The following is a 19976-nucleotide window of genomic DNA, read 5'->3' on the forward strand; positions in this document are numbered from 1 at the left end:
TCAAGGTGCTGGCTTTGGCCTATAAAGCCCTAAACGGTTCCAGCCCAAGATACCTGACTGACTGGCTCTCGGCCTATGAGCCCACGAGGACTTTGAGATCTTCCAGGGAGGCCCTGCTCTCGATCCCGCCGGCATCACAGGCACAGCTGGCGAGGATGAGAGATAGGGCCCTCTCAGTGGTGGCTCCTCGGCTGTGGAACACCCTTCCCATGGACATCAGGCTAGCCCCCTCCCTGTTGATATTCCGCAGGAAGTTAAAGACCTGGCTATTTAAGAAGGCATTTGACCAAGAAGTGCAATGACTGGTAATTTGACCATAGGAATGGAACAACGGAAATGATCTTGGATTGTGGGTTGAAGATGAGACGATTCGGAATGTAGTAGAAATTTTGTAGTAATGTTGATGTTTTGATAAGATGTTTTTCTGATAATGATGTGGATTATTTTGCACTATGTTTTGTAATTTGCACTTATTTTTTCATGTTGTACACCGCAATCAGTTGCCCTTAAAGGGCTGAGAATTGCGGTATATAAGCGCAGTAAATAAATAAATAAATAATACACGGCAGTGATCCCAACTTCCCCCGAGAAAATTCTCCATGAGAACTATGTCCCTTGTAACCTTACTTTCTGGATAACCCTTGTAGTTCCCCTGTTGTTCCAGGTGGATCAGAGCAGTGTAGAACATGATGGCTATGGTGTTCTCCGTTGATCTGTTGGCTCTATGTGTAAATTTATGTGGAAGGCAAGGAATGATATGCCTGCAGACCAGACCTGTTGTGTCAGCTCCACTGGCTGCTGATCCAGTTCTGAGCACAATTCAAAGTGCTGGTTTTGACCTACAAAGCCCTATACGGTTCCGGCCCAGCGTATCTGTCCGAACGCATCTCCCTCTACGGCCCACCTTGGAGTTTGAGATCCTCTGGGGAGGCCCTGCTCTCGGCCCCACCTCTGTCATAAGTGAGATTGGCGGGGACGAGGAGCAGGGCCTAATCAGTGGTGGCCCCTCACCTATGGAATTCACTCCCCGGGGAAATTAGATCAGTGACATCCCTCCTTTCCTTTAGAAAGAAATTAAAAACATGGATGTGGGACCAGGTGTTTGGGCAATCTGGCAGATAAATAAAGGACTGCGACGACGGATAGGAATAGATAATGTGGAACGAGGTATGGACTCTGAGTTGGCGAACGCTGTGCTTGAGATTGGTTATTGACTGTGATATATATTGTTGTTTTAATTGTTTAACCGTTTAACTGCTGTTTTTATATGTTTATTGTATTATTGTGTAGGCATCGAATTGTGCCATTTTGTAAGCTGCCATGAGTCCCCCCTCGGGGGTTGGGAAGGGTGAGGTAGAAGTATACGAAATAAATAAAATAATTTTTTCAAGGCACTTTGTGATGATGGAAGTGAGTGAGTGGCACTGATCTGTTGTCCTGGAACTTATCAGTAGGGAACTTTTTTCGTAGTGCAGGCCTTCCAACAAAATGGAGTAATAGACTGAGATAAAGACCAGTGAAGAATCACAGTAAAAAAACCCCAGCCAATTGATCGGCACAGAGGCTTTTAGGAACTAGCCAGTCTGGCCAACAATGAAGAAAGCTGGGCAATGCAGCCTTGAAGTTCCTGGAAATTGCAAAATCTCCTGAAAGAAGCTGAGAGGCTTTTTAAAAAGTATAATAGATCTTGTTCTTTTTTAAAACAATCAAGGATCATTTGTGTCTTATCTATATAAATGAAAATGTAATGTTTGTTTGTGGGATTAAAATAACGCAAAAACCACTGGACAAATTGCTGCCACATTTGGCCACAAGACTTACTTACTTACTTAGGCGATCCCTCGTTGGACGAGTAAGATGGTCTTCCGTTATGGATTTCTCTGTGGGTCCGTATGTGGCTGTGGAGCCCTATTCTTGCTCTGCATCTTCTTCCACAGTGAGGGCATTGGTTTCCAGGTGGAAGGCGGTCCCAGTCGGGGTTGGCTTGACGCGCCTTCCTCCTGGCACTTTTCTCTCTTTCACCCTCCACTCATGCCTCCTCAAATTCTGCAGCACTGCTGGTCACAGCTGTCCTCCAGCTGGAGCGCTCAAGGGCCAGGGCTTCCCAGTTCTCAGTGTCTATGCCAGAGTTTTTAAGGTTGGCTTTGAGCCCATCTTTAAATCTCTTTTCCTGTCCACCAATGTTTCGTTTTCCGTTCTTAAGTTCGGAGTAGAGCAACTGCTTTGGGAAACGGTTGTCAGGCATCCGGACAACGTGGCCGGCCCAGCGAAGTTGATGTTGGAGGACCATCGCTTCAATGCTGGTGGTCTTTGCTTCTTCCAGCACACTGTCCGCTTGTCCTCCCAGGAGATTTGCAGGATTTTCCGGAGGCAGCGCTGATGGAATCGTTCCAGGAGTTGCATGTGACGTCTGTAGAAAGTCCACGTCTCACAGGCATAGAGCAGGGTTGGGAGGACAATAGCTTTATAGACAAGCACCTTGGTCTCCCTACGGATGTCCCGGTCCTCAAACACTCTCTGCTTCATACTGGAAAATGCTGCACTTGCAGAGCTCAGGCGGTGTTGTATTTCGGCGTCGATGTTGACTTTGGTGGAGAGGTGGCTGCCAAGGTAGCGGAAATGGTCCACATTTTCTAATGTTACACCATTAAGCTGTATTACTGCCATTGGAGAGGGATTGGCTGGTGACTGCTGGAACAGCACCTTGGTTTTCTCAATGTTAAGTGACAGGCCGAGCTTCTCGTATGCTTCTGCGAAGGTGTTTAGAGTGGCTTGTAGATCTTCTTCTGAATGTGCACAGACGACATTGTCATCAGCATACTGGAGTTCTATAACACATGTTGTTGTAACCTTGGTTTTGGCTTTCAGTCTGCTGAGGTTGAATAGCTTGCCATCTGTCCGATAGATTATTTCCACTCCGGTGGGAAGCTTCCCATCAACAAGGTGAAGTATCATAGCGATGAAGATGGAGAATAGAGTTGGGGCAATAACACATCCCTGTTTGACACCCGATTCCACCTTAAATGGGTCACTTTGGGAGCCACTGCTGTCCAAGACTTTTGCCATCATGTCATCATGGAGGAGCCGCAGGATGTTCACAAATTTGTTGGGGCACCCGATTTTGTGGAGGATGGTCCAGAGAGCGCTGCGATTCACTGTGTCGAATGCCTTTGCAAGGTCGATGAATGCCATGTACAGAGGTTGGTTTTGTTCCCTGCATTTTTCTTGGAGCTGTAGTGCAGTGAAGATCATGTCCACTGTTCCTCTGGAGGGGCGGAAGCCATTCTGGGATTCTGGGAGGGTGTCTTCTGAGAGGGGCAGAAGGCGGTTTGCAAGGATTCTTGCGAGGATTTTCCCAGCGGAGGTTAGAAGGGAGATACCTCGATAGTTTCCGCAGTCTGTTCTTTCCCCTTTTTTGAAGAGGGTGATGATGGTGGTGTCCTTGAAATCTGCTGGGATTTTCTCGGTCACCCACACTTTTTCTATGAGCTGGTGGAGTTGTAGTGTCAGCTCAGGTCCTCCCTCTTTAAAGATTTCAGCAGGGATCCCATCTGGTCCACTGGCTTTGTTATTCTTCTGTTGGCTGATGGCATTGCTGACTTCTTCCAAACTAGGCGGTGCTGCAAGCTCATCCCTGGTTGGTTGTTGTGGGATTTGTGAGAGGACCTCTTCGGCCACGTTGGAGCTGCGGTTCAGGAGGCTTTGGTAGTGTTCTTTCCAACGTAGTGCAATTGCGTTTTGGTCCTTCAGGAGTTTGGTTCCATCTGATGAGCGTAGAGGCTGTATGCCATGGTTTCTTGGTCCGTAGATGACCTTTGTGGCTTTGAAAAATCCCTGAGCATTATGGGTATCTGCCAGGTGTTGGATTTCTTCGGCCTTCTTTGTCCACCAGATGTTCTTGAGTTCTCTTGTCCTTCTTTGGACCTCAGCTTTTGCACTGGCATAGATCTTTTTCTTAGCAGCACAGTTGATGTCTCTCTGCCATGCTTGGAAGGCTTTCCTTTTCTTGTCAATTAGCTGTTGGATCTCGATGTCATTTTCATCAAACCAGTCTTGATGTTTCTTGGCTTGGTATCCAATAGTTTCTTCGCAGGCTTGGATGATGGAGGTCTTCAGTTTGTTCCAATGTTCCTCAACATTTTCGGGGTGTACTGTAGGTAGATGGTCCTTGAGTGCTGTTTGGAGATGGGCTCGTCTACTCGACACCTACTACATGGCATACAGGACTCCCATGACTAACAGAAAATACTGGAAGGGATTGGTGGGAATTGATCTTGAGTTTGGTGATCTTGTAGTTCACCTACACCAAGAGAGCACTGTGGACTCAAATAATGATGGATCTGGACCAAACTTGTCATGAATATTCCATATGCCCAAATATGAATGTGCTAGTACCGCTGTACCAGGAGTTCCAACTTTATTTTCTTTCTGTTTTCTGTTTGCAGTCATAAGACAGGCCTCCTGTCCATCATAATTAAGCTTTGGTTCCGCCCCTTGTTCTGGGCTCTGGGAGGGAAAGGAGCCATTTTTTTAGCAGTCTCACACAAGGTAGCTAAGCTATAGGACGTAGACCAGCACGTCCCGTAGAAAAGCTTCCTTTCTCAATAACCATCCAGGAAAAAGGTAACATCCGGGGATACAGAAGCAGAAATTCCAGGAGAAAGGTCCTAAAAGCTCTGGCTGAGAGCTCACAGCCTCTCAGCCTCACAGCATCAGAGGGAACAGCCCTGAAGTTTCTCAAAATTCTCGAAGGGAGAACAGCATTACAGATCCATGGAACTCCAGCTGAAATTTCTTCAAGCCTCAGCTGGTAGGTCTATTTGATACCCAGATTTGGAATCGATATTAGGTCCCACACCGATGAGGCATAGATAGAAAGCAGCCTGGGAGAGGTTAAAAAGGGTTTTTCCTACAGAGAAAGTTTAGTTAATTTAAGTCAGGTGCCAGTCCGTTGAGGACTAGACTAAGAAAGCCTTGAAGTGTTGTTTGAATCATTGAAGATTTGTTGTTTGTTCCATAATAAATACTTTGTTGTATCATTAAAGACCATCACTTCAGAAAAATTCCTGAGAACCTCTCTTTGAGGCCCCCTGGCTTCCCACTGGGCTTAAAGTGTACGTCCTATAGAAAAGTACAGCTGTTATAGGCCCAGCGCGACAGAACAATGAATACAGATGGAGTTTTGGGGAAAATAAAACTTGACATTTGGGAGTTGTTACTGGGATTTATAGTTCACCTACAATCAAAGAGCATTCAGACTCATACCAACGACAGAATTGGGGCAATCTTCCCACTTAGAACCCCCATGACCAACAGAAAATACTTAAGGCCATCCAGTCCAACTCCCTTCACCAGGGCAAGAAAACATAATCAAAGCCCTACTGACAGCCATCCAGCCATAGATATAGATAAATATATATGATTCATACACACATAGTATCATAGATTTGAAAGGGACCCCTAAAGAAGGGCAATTATATGTTGCATGTTCCAGAGTAGGCAAATTAGACAATCTCCACATCAACACTGACAAAGAAACAAGAAATACTGTTTACCTACAAGCAGGAAGAAATTACATATATTAGAAACCAACACTTTCTCATTACTTTATTTTCCAGATCACCAGACTGGGCCACAGCAACGTATGGCAGAGGGCGACTAGTAAATAAAATAAATGTATTCTAGCGTCAGCTTTTGCAGGTGTCCTGGAACTGTGAAACAAGCCATCATAAATGTGTGAATTTTTAAAGGTGCCACAGGCTTGGTTTATGTTGCAGTACAAATGGATTGCGACCCCTTCGATTAAGAACAAAATCGCCCCTGGAAGCTTTGTGTGACATCCAATTTATGCCCCCTGCATCTTTAAATCAGGTTCGAAAAATATTACAGTTAGCTGTCTTTTGAACAAAGAATCCCAGAGAACGCTGAGCAGTAGTTTAGAAAACTACAATTCCCAGGTGAACTTGTGCCTCATTATTTTCTATCAGATGTGAAGCACACATTCAGGCATTTGCAAAAAAAAATCCAGTTGGTCTGCTTTGTATTTGCTTTTTAATATATCTGTTCAGCTAGAAGTTCATAAATCATAGCTAATTTTGAGGACTGTTTTCAGGGTTCCTTCACTCATCTTTGTTAAATACTGGCATATGTTTGGGTATTAAACATGCTAATTGTGAACTGCACACGAACGAATCATGTCAGTTTATATACTGTGGATAAAATATACACCTCAGTAACAATGACTGCCACACATAAAAATGTATACATGGCACTTCTTAAGAGGTTTTTTTTTTTTAAAAAAGTTAACAGCTTGATTGGTTTGAAGACAATATTTGATTGCAAGCCCATACATTTCAAACCAATATAAACCATAACCTAGTTAGATTTAAGCATGCACATATTCCATTGACTTCGTATATATCGCCCTGAAAATAATGGCACCTTGGGTCTGGTACAAGGAGAAAGGACCATATCACTTAATTAATAGATATGGTTGCTTTCGACTTTATTTCGTCAAGTATGTCTAATATTCTTTAGGTTGGATCGTTGCCAGCCTAGGAGTGCATCTACACCAGGGTTTGTCAACCTAGGGAGTCTGGACCCCGGGGGGGGGGGGGGCGAGGGGGTGTCAGAGGGGTTGCCAAAGTTCATCAGAAAACATAATATTTTCTGTTGGTTACAGGGGCTCTCTGTGGGAAGTTTAGCCCAATACTATCATTAGTGGGGTTCAAAATGCTCTTTGATTGTAGGTGAACTATACATTCCAGCAACTACAACTTCCATTTCCTCAAACTCCATCAATGTTCTTCCCAATTGTGAGAGCTGTTCGGCAGTAGAACCCTCTGCCCTGGAGTTTGGTGGAGGCTCCTTCTTTGGAGGCTTTTAAACAGAAGCTGATGGCCATCTGTCGAGGATGCTTTGAATGAGATTTTTCTGCTCTCGGAGTTGGACTGGATGATCCCCGAGGTCTCTTGGAGCATGTAAAAATCAGTTGGTGAGTGTGTTAACTGAAAAATGCAAAGCACGAAACTGATTGGTTGGGCCATGTCCGTGAGACTAGTTGAGCCTGAGAGTTTTGGCAACAGTTACATGTTTAGGATTTCTGTGCAGGAGCTTGCCAAGATAAGTCTGTATATACCGGTATATATTTTTTGCTTCTGAGCTGCTGGAAGAAGATCTTTCACATGGACACCCGAGGAACATTTGAATCTCTCTCAAAGGGTATTATGTGAGTCAATGCAACTGTTCACATGGCTGTATACATGTGCTCTGCATGACAAAGAGTAAATACCTTATTCTTTATTTATCATCTACGTGACATATCTTTTCTCTAGCAAGACGGTGTGTGGATTGGTAAAGACATGAACTATGTATGATTTTCATTCCACCACAGTCTCTTCCAACTCTATGATTCTAGGAGCAGAACTTTTTTTTACATTTTGTTACATAGTGTTAATGTTTACATCCTGCCAATGATATTCAGGGCAGACTTGTCCCGCTTAGGAGTGGCTCCAGCTTCCCTGGTATTATCTTGGGCTCTTTGCTATTTTGCAATATATGTTCCCACGCCACAATCTCTTTGGCTTGATAAAGCAGTCAGAGCTGACCGATGGGTTTTTGAACGCTGTGTTGCACTCAGAACAAATTCTCATTTATCCAGTCATTGGGCTGGACCAACAGAGGCAGAAGCCAAACACTTGGACCAAAGTCAATATCATCCTGTACTAAGCTGTAGCGTTTTAACAGTGCTGTAGATCACGCCTCTTGTAAGTGGCTAGCTTTTAAACGATGTTTGGATTGAATTATCTGGATGCACAGTAGCAATTTCGCCCTCTTTCTCTCTCAATCCATCTCCCTCCAACTCAAATGTCACATATTGAAGCCGAGCATGTCCCCGCCCCCCAATAAGGGATAGTAACTTACAGTTTTCCAAGGGCCAAGGACAAGTCTCAACCTCAACGCTGCAGGACTCCCTTGACTGGCTCAGAGAAATCCTTTGGACCTTTCCTCATTAATTTCATGCTTTTAATCATTCCCCATGGACCTGTTTGTTTCCCTTTCAAAAAAATACTTCTATATGGACCTTTCCTGTTATGAATTATAAGCATATGGTTCCTGCAACATCAATCATATATATTTTTTCCTTTGTGCTACTGGCCTTCCCTTGACCTTTTTCATTCTCTTCCAGGACACACACATTTATGAACTCTTCCCATTATGGACTATGGGCTTGTGATATATATTTTCATGATTTTCCTTGTGGCTGAGGCTTTCCCCTTGGCCTTTTTTCCCCCCTTCCCTTTCCTTATGAAGAAATCCCCCCCCCCCACTGGAAACTGCAGAGCTCCAGACATTCCAAATACCCCAATCCACAATTTCCTTTGCATGAAAAATAAACTGGCAGGCAGCTTTGTTCTTGGAGGATTGCCCAACAATACTGTTTGCCCCCTAATCATTTTTCTACCTGGAGGTCAGGGGACCCTCAAAAAGCCCCCACCTTCGCACTGGTTGATTTAACTAACTTCCCACTAAGGAACATTCACCCCAGTTTCACCCTCATTGTCCTCATGTTTGCTGGCTAGTAAAATCCAGAGTTTCCTTTACACATGTTGATTCATTCCAATCAAAACACAATAGATCAGCCCTGTTTGAGACTTCCTTTTTTTGTCTTGCAGGCCACATAGCATTTTTTTTCAGAACTCATTCACAGATTCCTTTGTGTTCTATCATCCCGCCTCCCTCTCCCCTGATTTGCTGTCGCCGCTAGGTGGCAGGAGCCTCTCCAATGGATCCTACGGACCGCTGGAGCTTCCTGATTGGTCCAGAGGCGCCGGGGGCGGGAGGACCGCCTCCCAGCTGTTTGTCCATCATCCAATCACGGTGGAGGGCCGCAGGGAGGCCGGGGCGGGAAGTTTGAACTCTGCAACTTTGAATTTACTATAAATATGTCTGTTTTGATGTATTTTATTATGCTCTGCTGGCGAATGATTACAGCTCTGCATCCTTTTCAGCTGAATCGCTAAATAAACCTTGATGGCTTTTCTTCAACCTTGGTGAGATTTATTTGGGAAAAATCAGGGAAAATTCTAGGCCTTCTCCTCTTTCGCTTGCCAAGGGTTTTGGACTCTCTTTGGTGGGTCTAAGGGCTCCTCTCTCCTGGGCAGGAGTCTCCAAATTCTAGCTCGATAACAATATCTTTCTTCCTATCTATGCATCAATCTACATACCTAAACCATTTGTTTTTGCACAGCTAATGGTTTGCTTTTCTGCTCTTTTCATTTAAATTACGGCAGAAATCAATATACATTCCAAAGACAGGTGTCCTTCTAGGAGCAGTATCAAAATGAGCCTATCAAAAAGCTAAGTCCTCATTATTTTGCCTTTTTTTGCATCATCCATGGATGAGCTTTTGGAAAAGGATCCTGATATCTAGTATCCAAAAAAGCAGAGATTTTGACACACACATTCCTCTATTAGAGAAGGTTAATATTGTGACAAGCAACAATAGAAGCTTTAAAACACATATTGTTTTAAAACTGGGTTTGGTAGATTCCCCCCCCCCCCCCCCCAAATTGGATGTCTGTTTCCATGGAAACAACATCCAGCAGCCAAGATCTTTTCTTCTTCTTCTTCTTCTCTCCTCTTGGACTGAATAATCCGTAGTACCCATTATTCGAGCAGCTGTTTACAACCAAATGGACCAACTTGGTTCAGCAATCACTCGACCCCTTTGCGATACCTTCTGTGCAGGAAATCATCCAAATTATTTTCAGAGAAATCTTCTGGTTTCTCTGCCATGTTGCCATGCTGGTGGTTTCGATCCTCCCCAACGCAGCCTTACACTGATGTTTGTTGTTCAAAATATCTCCTATGTGGACAATATATAAATATTGCTTGAACGGCAGTTTTCTTCATCCTTTGCTGTTGATTTTGCTTGCTGGGGTTGGTGGAAAGCCACAAGTTGCCCAGCCTGTTGCCAACATTTTGCTAACATCTGGAATATGGTGGTTCTCTGTTTTGTTAGCCAGACTCTTAGAGCGAGGCATTTGCCTCACAAAGCAGATTTGGATGGTGTGAAGGAGTGTTGTTAAAGCTTACTGCCACCTAATGTGTGAGGAAAGCCGGGCAACGATCAATATAAGCTTAGGAGCTATTTTATAAAGGGACTATTAATTACAGAAGGCTTTATTCATTTGATAGTGTAGCGTTTACTGTCCCTGGCTTGACTTTACTTCTTATGCAGGCTGTTGGCCTTGAGAGAAACTGTATCAGACAAGGCTTGAGGAAAACAGTAACAAGTTTATTTTAACAGGAGTATAACATGTTTAACTGTTTCTTCACAAGAGGCACAAATCTTGATTGGTTACATTAGTAAGGTTTCATGAGTAATCTCAGGCACAGACTTCAAGAGGTTTCTATAAGCAGATGTAACTCTTCTGGACAACTGTCCTAATAAAACAAATAAGCTAAAAGGCTTATTAACAGAATTGGCTCCCAGCCAAACCTTGATTCTTAACTCAGAATCAATAACCCCCTGTAGTTTTATCACAAGGGGTTTTCTGTAACCCCTTTGATCACCAATTAATTCCCTGAATCTCCACCTAGAGACTCAGTCTTCCCAGTAGCTCACCGGCTTACTGACTGCCACTTTCAAAAAGCTGCGCTGTGAAGAGGCAGTTGGCTCCGCCCCTGTTGCTATGGCAACCCAGCTAACGCCAAGCCACCATCTCCAACAAAATATATTCCTTCATACTTACCATCCATAAACTACTGTTTAAATTACACATAACCAAAGGAATAAAACCTATGGGTTGTCACACCTCCCAACCCATAGGGATTATTTTTGACTTTTCTACCAACTAGAATGGTCAAAAATAATTTGGATACTATCAACATTATATAACTATACAAACCATATATTGATCAGCTATTCAATAATATCCATGTATGCGATACCAAAGTCTCACATTTCTAACATTTTTCTTATCTCTTCTGCAATATACTTGGTTAATTTCCCTATGACTCTACTGACATATAATTTCAATATTTTTACATATATCAGTCTTTTATTATCATTAACTCCTTTAAACTTATGAGCAAGTCTGAATAATTGGAAGAGATTTAAGTCTCTATAGTTAATCACAGGTTGTTCATAACTAAGAGTCTCTTGGTCTTCCATGAAGTCACAACGCTGTTGTAGGAAGCCTTCTCCTTTCTCTTCTTTTGCTGCTGGAGCTTCTTCTTTCAACCTGATCTTCCAATTATCAGGAACAGTTCTGCTTTCATTGAGTTTTAAGGCTCGAATAAAGGCTTGCTTCAATGTAGCATCAGGTCTTAGTGAAGAATTTGTAGTTCCTTGAACATCTTTTCTTGGTATTGAAGAGAATTTGCCATCGTTGGAAGAACGAACAAGAACATTGTCTTTATTGTAGTCTCATCACTGCTGTCTGGATGAACCTTTAAACCTTGGAACTGGAGATTTGTCTTTTTATCAAGACTAACATAGTCAGTGTATTTCACTTTTCTTAACAGTCCATCAGCTTGGTTTGTATTCTCTTTTTCTTCCTCGCTGGAAGATCAAGATTTTTTCACCCATATATAACTAGATCTTCTTTCTCTGCTTATTTTCTTTTCAGCTGTAGGCATTTTGAAGTGTTCAGGTTTAGTAAGGAGAAGCTGATCTAATGTTTTATTCTCAGCAAAATGTCTCTCTTCTTTTTGATAAGTTTCACTTAGATTCTTAACTTCAACCACAGTTCCAAGCTTCAAAACTTCTTTTATGCGATCATCTGGAACCTCCATAGTGAATGAATCATGTTTGGAAGTTATCTTTACTTTAACTAGTCTTTCAGATGTGTGGATTTTTTCTTCACAGAAGACTTTTTGATATTTTGTACTCCCAACCATGTCTACTGCCAAATAAATAGGTTCCTTAAGGGTTAGCTTTTCTTCAGTTTTATCTTCTGATTGTATTTTATTGTCTTTGTCAATGAGCTCAGCAGAGGTAATTTCTTTACTTGGAGCTGAAGGTAATACATCTTTTAATGTCAATGATTCTTTCAGCTTTTTTCTCGTCAGAATTTATCACTTGTTCTGCAGGAACCACTGTTTCTATATTCTCATCACTGGCTCTATCTGGGTGCTCATCATGTTTCTGAGGTACCACACTCAAGTCTTTTTCCTCTTTAGGTATCTCTGATATTTTCTTAATCCTTCTGGCCAAGTCATTTACAATCAAGCATGAGTAAGGGATCTCTGAACTTATGGCAAAATCCCACATGCCTGTCCAATTGCCATATCTTATAGGCAAAGAGACCACGTTTGAAGTAATCACTGGTCCTAAGCCTTTTAAATTAATCTGAGAAGTAGGATTTTGATACCTCTCAGGTACCATCTTTGGATGAATTACACAAACTTCAGAACCCGTGTCTCTCCACGCTTGCAACAGGTTTCCATCTATTTTGATGGGTTCCAAATAGTCATTTGGGACTGTGTTTAGTACCACAAACAAACACTGTTTTTCAATCTGTTCCCCTTTTTGAACTACCTCAGTGCAATCCTTCTTAGCACTGGGTTCCACTTCTACCTAACAGCTGGTAGGCTGTTAGGAATTGTGGGAGTTGAAGTCCAAAACAACTGGGAGAGCCCAAGCTTGCCCATGCCTGCACTACATCCTTACTTGAGCAATGTGATTGACCAAGTCATAGGATTTGGAGAGAAGAGCCAATACTCCAAGACTTTGGACCCAACTAAACTGACCATTTAACACAGTTTAAAATGAGCTTCAAACTATGGCGACTATACAACAAATAACTACAGAAACATATGAAAAAAGCTCATACTGCGCATCAATGCTCTAATGAAGAAGGTGGACTTCTCTTTTCTCAGGAGATTACATTGAGACTTAAAATGTCCTAATTTTCCACAATGAAAACAGCCATTATTTCCCTCAGTACTGTTAGGCTGCATGGTGCCTGCCATCCTACAGGTGGTGTTTTCTACTGCAGAGCCTCTCCCTGGCTGACTGTGAGGGAGGTTTTTAAATGGCAGTTGGGATTGTCTTGCTTCCTTCCTGGGTCCTTTTCTCTAACCCCTTTGGTCACCAATTAATTCCCTGAATCTTCACCCAGAGATTCAGTCTTCCCTATAGCACACCGGCTACAGACACATTCCCTGAATCTCCACCCAGAGACTCAGTCTTCCCAGTAGTTCACCGGCTTACTGACTGCCACTTTCAAAAAGCTGTGCCGTGAAGAGGCAGTTGGCTCCGCCCCTGTTGCTATGGCAACCCAGCTAACGCCAAGCCACCATCTCCAACAAAATATATTCCTTTATACTTACCATCCATAAACTACTGTTTAAATTACACATAACCAAAGGAATAAAAATTACACATTGTCACAGATGGCATAAAGCTTATTTATTTATTTACAGTATTTATATTCCACCCTTCTCACCCTGAAGGGGACTCAGAATACTGGAAAGTCCATAACCTATTGGAAATAAGTGCACCATAATCATTTGAAAAGGCAAAAATGATGTCACATCTGTTTGGCAATCTCCATGAAAATAGAAATTACCTTTTGAAAATCACTAGTCAAGAAAAGCATGACCTTGTTAGAAGTCAACTCTTTGAACAAGTGATATTCATAAGGATTAATGTGATGGCACACAGGTAACTCAGCTGCTAAACTAAAGAACCATGAATTTAAAGTGCCAAGGATAAAGATATGCCACTACAAATTATATTTGGTTAACAGAGGATGGCTGTTTCTTTGATTATGTAATTTGCAGTTGCTCAAAAGCTATACACTCCCTCAAAACCTTTTAGTTAAAATATATACTCAAGAGACAAAACAAAGCAGTCTTCTTTAAATAACCTCTTAGGTTTACTAACACACTTGTATATATTCAGCATATTAGTCCATAGTCCACTGTAAGCATATAGATATAGTCCAAACTGTATAACTGTACTTACTGAAGTCTGAAAGAAGACAAACTGCATCCTCCTCCATTGAGGTCTAAAAGTATACTGTATACAGTATAAAAGTATACTGTATACTGGCCTGCTTTTCCAGGAGGATGGCCTACTGGCAAGGGATGGGGTGCATCTCACACAAGTAGGAAAACATCTTTTTGCTCACAGACTCGCAAACCTCATTAGACGCACTTTAAACTAGGTCCACCAGGGGAGGGGGACAACAGCCTTGCAAACACTACTTTACCCATAATGTCTGGGAATCGCCAGAAGGCTAAACGGAGGGCTGCACAAACACAACAAGGACCAAGTACCAAAAGCACAATAATCCCAATTAAACAGCTCAAGGGAAGATCCCAGGGGCTCACATGTCTTTACACTAATGCACAGAGCATGGGAAATAAACAAGACGAACTCCAACTTTTAGCACAACACCACAAATATGATATCATAGGGATCACTGAAACCTGGTGGGATGACTCCTATCGCTGGAATGTAAATATCGAGGGGTATAACCTCTTTCACAGAAACCGAACAAAGGGGAGAGGAGGCGGAGTAGCCTTATATGTCAAAAACTCTTATGCTACAGAAGAGATTCAAGACAGCAATCTGGGAAACCAGCTTGAAATCATCTGGATAAGAATCAAGGGAACTGGGACTCAAAAAGATGTTGTTGTAGGCATCTACTACAGACCCCCAAGCCAGGAGGAAGAACTTGATGAAGTCTTCTGCCAACAGTTGACCAAACAGGCACAGAGAAGAGATGTAGTAGTCATGGACGATTTCAACTATCCCGATATTTGCTGGAAAACAAACTCGGCCAAGAGTACAAGGTCCAACAAATTCCTCGCTTGCCTTGCAGACAATTTCATGGTCCAGAAGGTAGAAGAGGAAACAAGGGGATTGGCTACTCTTGATCTCATCCTAACAAATGCGGAGGACCTGATCGATGCGGTCAAAGTGGTAGGATCCTTAGGGGCAAGTGACCATGTGCTCCTGCAATTTGAGGTACAAAGGAAGGCCGAAACTAAGACAAGTTAAACCCGCATTTTGGACTTTAGGAGAGCTGATTTCCAAAAAATGAAGGAAACGCTGAGCAGCATTCCGTGGACACAGATACTAAAAGACAAGGGAGTTACGGATGGATGGGAATTTCTCAAGAGTGAAATACTCAAGGCGCAATTGCAAACCGTGCCAACAAAGAGAAAAAATAGGACAAGTGCAAAGAAGCCAGAATGGATGTCCAAAGAACTTCTAACTGTGCTAAGACACAAAAGAGACATGCACAAGAAGTGGAAAAAGGGAGAAATCACCAAAGAAGAATTCAAACAAATAGCCAACACCTGTAGGGAAAAGGTCCGCAAGGCTAAAGCACAAAACGAGCTCAGGCTTGCCAGGGACATTAAAAACAATAAAAAGGGCTTCTATTCTTATGTCAGTAGAAAAAGGAAAAACAAGGAGGCGATAGGACCTCTTCGCGGAGAAGATGGGGCAATGCTGACAGGGGATAGGGAAAAGGCAGAACTACTTAATGCCTTCTTTGCCTCGGTCTTCTCACAAAAAGAGAGTCTTCAACCTCAGCAAGATGGAGTGGATGAGGGATTGGAGGACATCCAACCCCAAATTGGGAAAGAAGTCGTCCAGGAATACCTGGCCGCTCTTAATGAGTTCAAGTCCCCAGGGCCAGATCAACTACACCTCAGAGTATTGAAGGAACTAGCGGAAGTCATTTCGGAACCATTGGCAACCATCTTTGAGAGTTCTTGGAGAACGGGAGAAGTTCCAGCAGATTGGAGGAGGGCCAATGTGGTCCCAATCTTCAAGAAGGGAAAAAAGGATGACCCAAACAACTACCGTCCGGTCAGCCTCACGTTGATACCGGGCAAGATTCTGGAAAAGATTGTTAAGGAAGCGGTCTGCAAACACTTAGAAACAAATGCAGTCATCGCTAATAGTCAACATGGATTTATCAAAAACAAGTCATGCCAGACTAATCTGATCTCTTTCTTCGATAGAGCTACAAGCTGGGTAGATGCGGGGAATGCCGTGGATGTAGCGTACCTGGATTTCACTAAGGCCTTCGACAAGGTCCCCCATGATCTTCTGGCAAGGAAACTAGTCCAATGTGGGCTAGGCAAAACTACGGTGAGGTGGATCTGTAATTGGTTAAGTGGACGAACACAGAGAGTGCTCACTAATGCTTCCTCTTCATCTTGGAAAGAAGTGACAAGTGGAGTGCTGCAGGGTTCCATCCTGGGCCCGGTCCTGTTCAACATCTTTATTAATGACTTAGATGAAGGGCTAGAAGGCATGATCATCAAGTTTGCAGACGACACCAAATTGGGAGGGATAGCCAATAGTCCAGAGGACAGGAGCAGAATTCAAAACGATCTTGACAGATTAGAGAGATGGGCCAAAACTAACAAAATGAAATTCAACAGTGACAAATGCAAGATACTCCACTTTGGCAGAAAAAAACGAAATGCAAAGATACAGAATGGGTGACGCCTGGCTCGAGAGCAGTACGTGTGAAAAAGATCTTGGAGTCCTCGTGGACAACAAGCTAAACATGAGCCAACAATGTGATGTGGCGGCAAAAAAAGCCAATGGGATGTTGGCCTGCATCAATAGGAGCATAGTGTCTAGATCCAGGGAAGTAATGCTACCCCTCTATTCTGCTTTGGTTAGACCACATCTGGAATATTGTGTCCAATTCTGGGCACCACAATTCAAGAGAGATATTGACAAGCTGGAATGTGTCCAGAGGAGGGCGACTAAAATGATCAAGGGTCTGGAGAACAAGCCCTATGAGGAACGGCTTAGGGAACTGGGCATGTTTAGCCTGAAGAAGAGAAGGCTGAGAGGAGACATGATAGCCATGTATAAATATGTGAGAGGAAGCCACAGGGAGGAGGGAGCAAGCTTGTTTTCTGCTTCCTTGGAGACTAGGACGCGGAACAATGGCTTCAAACTACAAGAGAGGAGATTCCATCTGAACATTAGGAAGAACTTCCTGACTGTGAGAGCTGTTCAGCAGTGGAACTCTCTGCCCCGGAGTGTGGTGGAGGCTCCTTCTTTGGAAGCTTTTAAGCAGAGGCTGGATGTCCATCTGTCAGGGGTGATTTGAGTGCAATATTCCTGCTTCTTGGCAGGGGGTTGGACTGGATGGCCCATGAGGTCTCTTCCAACTCTTTGATTTTATGATTCTATGATTCTAACAAAAATGGAGTCCTGTGTCTGAAGCTCCTCCCACACCAAAGAGCTACACTCAAACTGGCAAACCAAAATGTACATACAATATAGATTAACAATTACACAAGTTTACAAACAGTTCATGGAGGGTTGGAAGGTTGCTATTTCCAACACAGAGTGGATCACAGAACATACAGGGCAAACATTCAGTAATGTTATACACTGATAAGACAGACTACTGTACATAGATAAAAGGCATGGATAGAACCGTGTCGGATAACTTGGTACTCGTAATAATCTTTGTTAAAGTTACCTTTTTGAAGTGATTTCAAAGCATTTTAAAAACCCGGAAGTCCCTTTGCCCTACCGAAGCTTTTTCTGCCACTTTTGTAATGACTCAGGAAGTGAGTCAGTATTTTCTGCCCTCTAGCCTGCTAGGAGGCTGGGAGGCTCCTTGCCTCCCCTCCCAGCCAATCAGGGGAGAAGTTTTGGGGAGGAGAGGGGTTTCGGCACTGGCAGCCATTGCTGTATATAAAGGGGAGCACATGGCTCAGAGGCTCATTCAGAGCCGGGAAGGGAGAAGGGAAAGACGAAAACAAAGGCAAAGGGAAGGGAGGTTGTGTTGAATGGCTGGGCAGTGGGCAGCCTGCCTTGCCACTTGTGTGTTGTTGCTATTAGGGTTTGGGATTGGGATGGGTGGGCACCGCGTGGGTAGTGTGTGGGTGGGTGGCGTGGTTGGAAGGACCAACACGGAGGAACCAAAGTGTCAGAAAGAGCTCCCTCACCTTGGTCTCTCTGGCCTCAGTGCGTTTTTTTAGTTTGTGCTGCACATTGCCTCAAAAGAACTAGATCTCCCATCAATTCAAGCCACTCTTTGAACACAAACTCTCCTTCCTAAAGTAGTCAAATCAGCTTCCAAGGCAAAAAGGGCAGGGTTGTTTGTTATTTTCTTTGTTTGCTGTGAGTTGCCTAAAAAGACACTACAAATCCGATACATTCAAGCCTCTCCTTCCCTAACTTGTGAAATCAGCTTCCAAGGCCCCAAAAGGTCTCTCTCCACCATTAACAAAGCGTTTTGGAAGTTTCAAAAAGTTCTGATTTTTTTTCCGGAAAAAATTCAGAATTCAATTCCAAATCAAATCACCAGTGCCCCCTACATCCGAAATGAGTTTTGAACCATTTTTTAATCAACCAAGCCATATATAGGTTTTCCCATCTTTGGCATCTTGGAGGCTGTGCTTGGTGCCAGCCACTGGGAGGTGCTGTCATTCCATTTTCACTGCTGAAGAGCTTTGATCGTAAACTTCCTTTGCTGAACAGACTGTGTTCTGGCACTGTAAGATGCAGAGAAAATCTTAAGAAATGGGGTTTCAAAATGGAGTCCATGACATGCAAGTGTGGAGAAGAGTAAACTACAAACCACCTACTGCAATGCAACCTCTGTCCTGCCACATGCATAATGGAGGACCTTCTGACAGCAACACCAGAGACACTCCAAGTGGTCAGCTTCTGGTAATAGGAAATTTAGCATCATGCCAAAATTTTAACTTTGTTTGTGTTTTTTAAAATATATTATAACTGTACTCTTGGTTCATTGCTGATATGATAGATAAATAAACAAATATAGTACTAATAAATAAAATCCCTGGTTAGTACCTGGATTGAAGCCCACTGTTGAATACCAGGTGCTGGAAGCTGTATTTCCAAGAAAAGAAGAATTGCAGAACTCCCTCTATAATCCTTGATTCAGAAAACCCTATGAAATTCATGGGGTTCCCATAAGTTGACAGGTGAGTTGAAGGCACACAGCAGTTGGTTTTTATTCTGTTTGATATCTGGCATCCCCATTGGCATTTCTTTACTGGTTTTTAACTTTTATTGCTAACCACCCAGTGGACATTTTTAATTGAGTGGTATACAAAGGATGTAAATAACCACATCAATAACAGGCAAATTCATTTCTGCGATCAATAGCAAGCTACATCATTACGCAGCTCCTAGAGAAGTAATGCAATTTTGGCACAGATGGACTTTCAGATAAGGAAAAAATAACCAGCGCTAACTAATGCATGAGTGAGACCACAATGTGCATGTTTGAAGAGAGAGGGAAAATGTGTGAAGCAGCATATTACGAGTTGTTGTGCTTCAGTATACAAGCCGAATTATTAGGTGTAGTCTTAATAGGAGCATAGTGTCTAGATCTAGGGAAGTAATGCTACCCCTCTATTCTGCTTTGGTTAGACCATACCTGGAATATTGTGTCCAATTCTGGGCACCACAATTGAAGAGAGATATTGACAAGCTGGAATGTGTCCAGAGGAGAGCGACCAAAATGATAAAAGGTCTGGAGAACAAGCCCTATGAGGAGCGGCTTAACGAGCTGGGCATGTTTAGCCTGAAGAAGAGAAGGCTGAGAGGGGATATGATAGCCATGTATAAATATGTGAGAGGAAGCCACAGGGAGGAGGGCGCAAGCTTGTTTTCTGCTTCCCTGGAGACTAGGACGCGGAACAACGGCTTCAAACTACAAGAGAGGAGATTCCATCTGAACATGAGAAAGAACTTCCTGACTGTGAGAGCCGTTCAGCAGTGGAACTCTCTGCCCCGGAGTGTGGTGGAGGCTCCTTCTTTGGAAGCTTTTAAACAGAAGCTGGATGGCCATCTGTCAGGGGTGATTTGAATGCAATATTCCTGCTTCTTGGCAGGGGGTTGGACTGGATGGCCCATGAGGTCTCTTCCAACTCTTTGATTCTATGATTCTATGATTCTATGATTCTAGAGCACAGTCAAAGTGGTAAATTGGGTT

General features: G+C 43.1%; 1 pseudogene; it reads right to left on the reverse strand.

Annotated features, from left to right (window-relative positions):
- Nucleotides 1–10963: 10963 nt before the first annotated feature.
- On the reverse strand, nucleotides 10964–11907 carry LOC132781460 (AT-rich interactive domain-containing protein 4B pseudogene; annotated as a pseudogene).
- Between the last annotated feature and the right edge of the window lie 8069 nt (nucleotides 11908–19976).

Source organism: Anolis sagrei, chromosome Y (genome assembly GCF_037176765.1).
Source record: "Anolis sagrei isolate rAnoSag1 chromosome Y, rAnoSag1.mat, whole genome shotgun sequence".
NCBI classification, from domain to species: Eukaryota; Metazoa; Chordata; class Lepidosauria; order Squamata; family Dactyloidae; genus Anolis; species Anolis sagrei.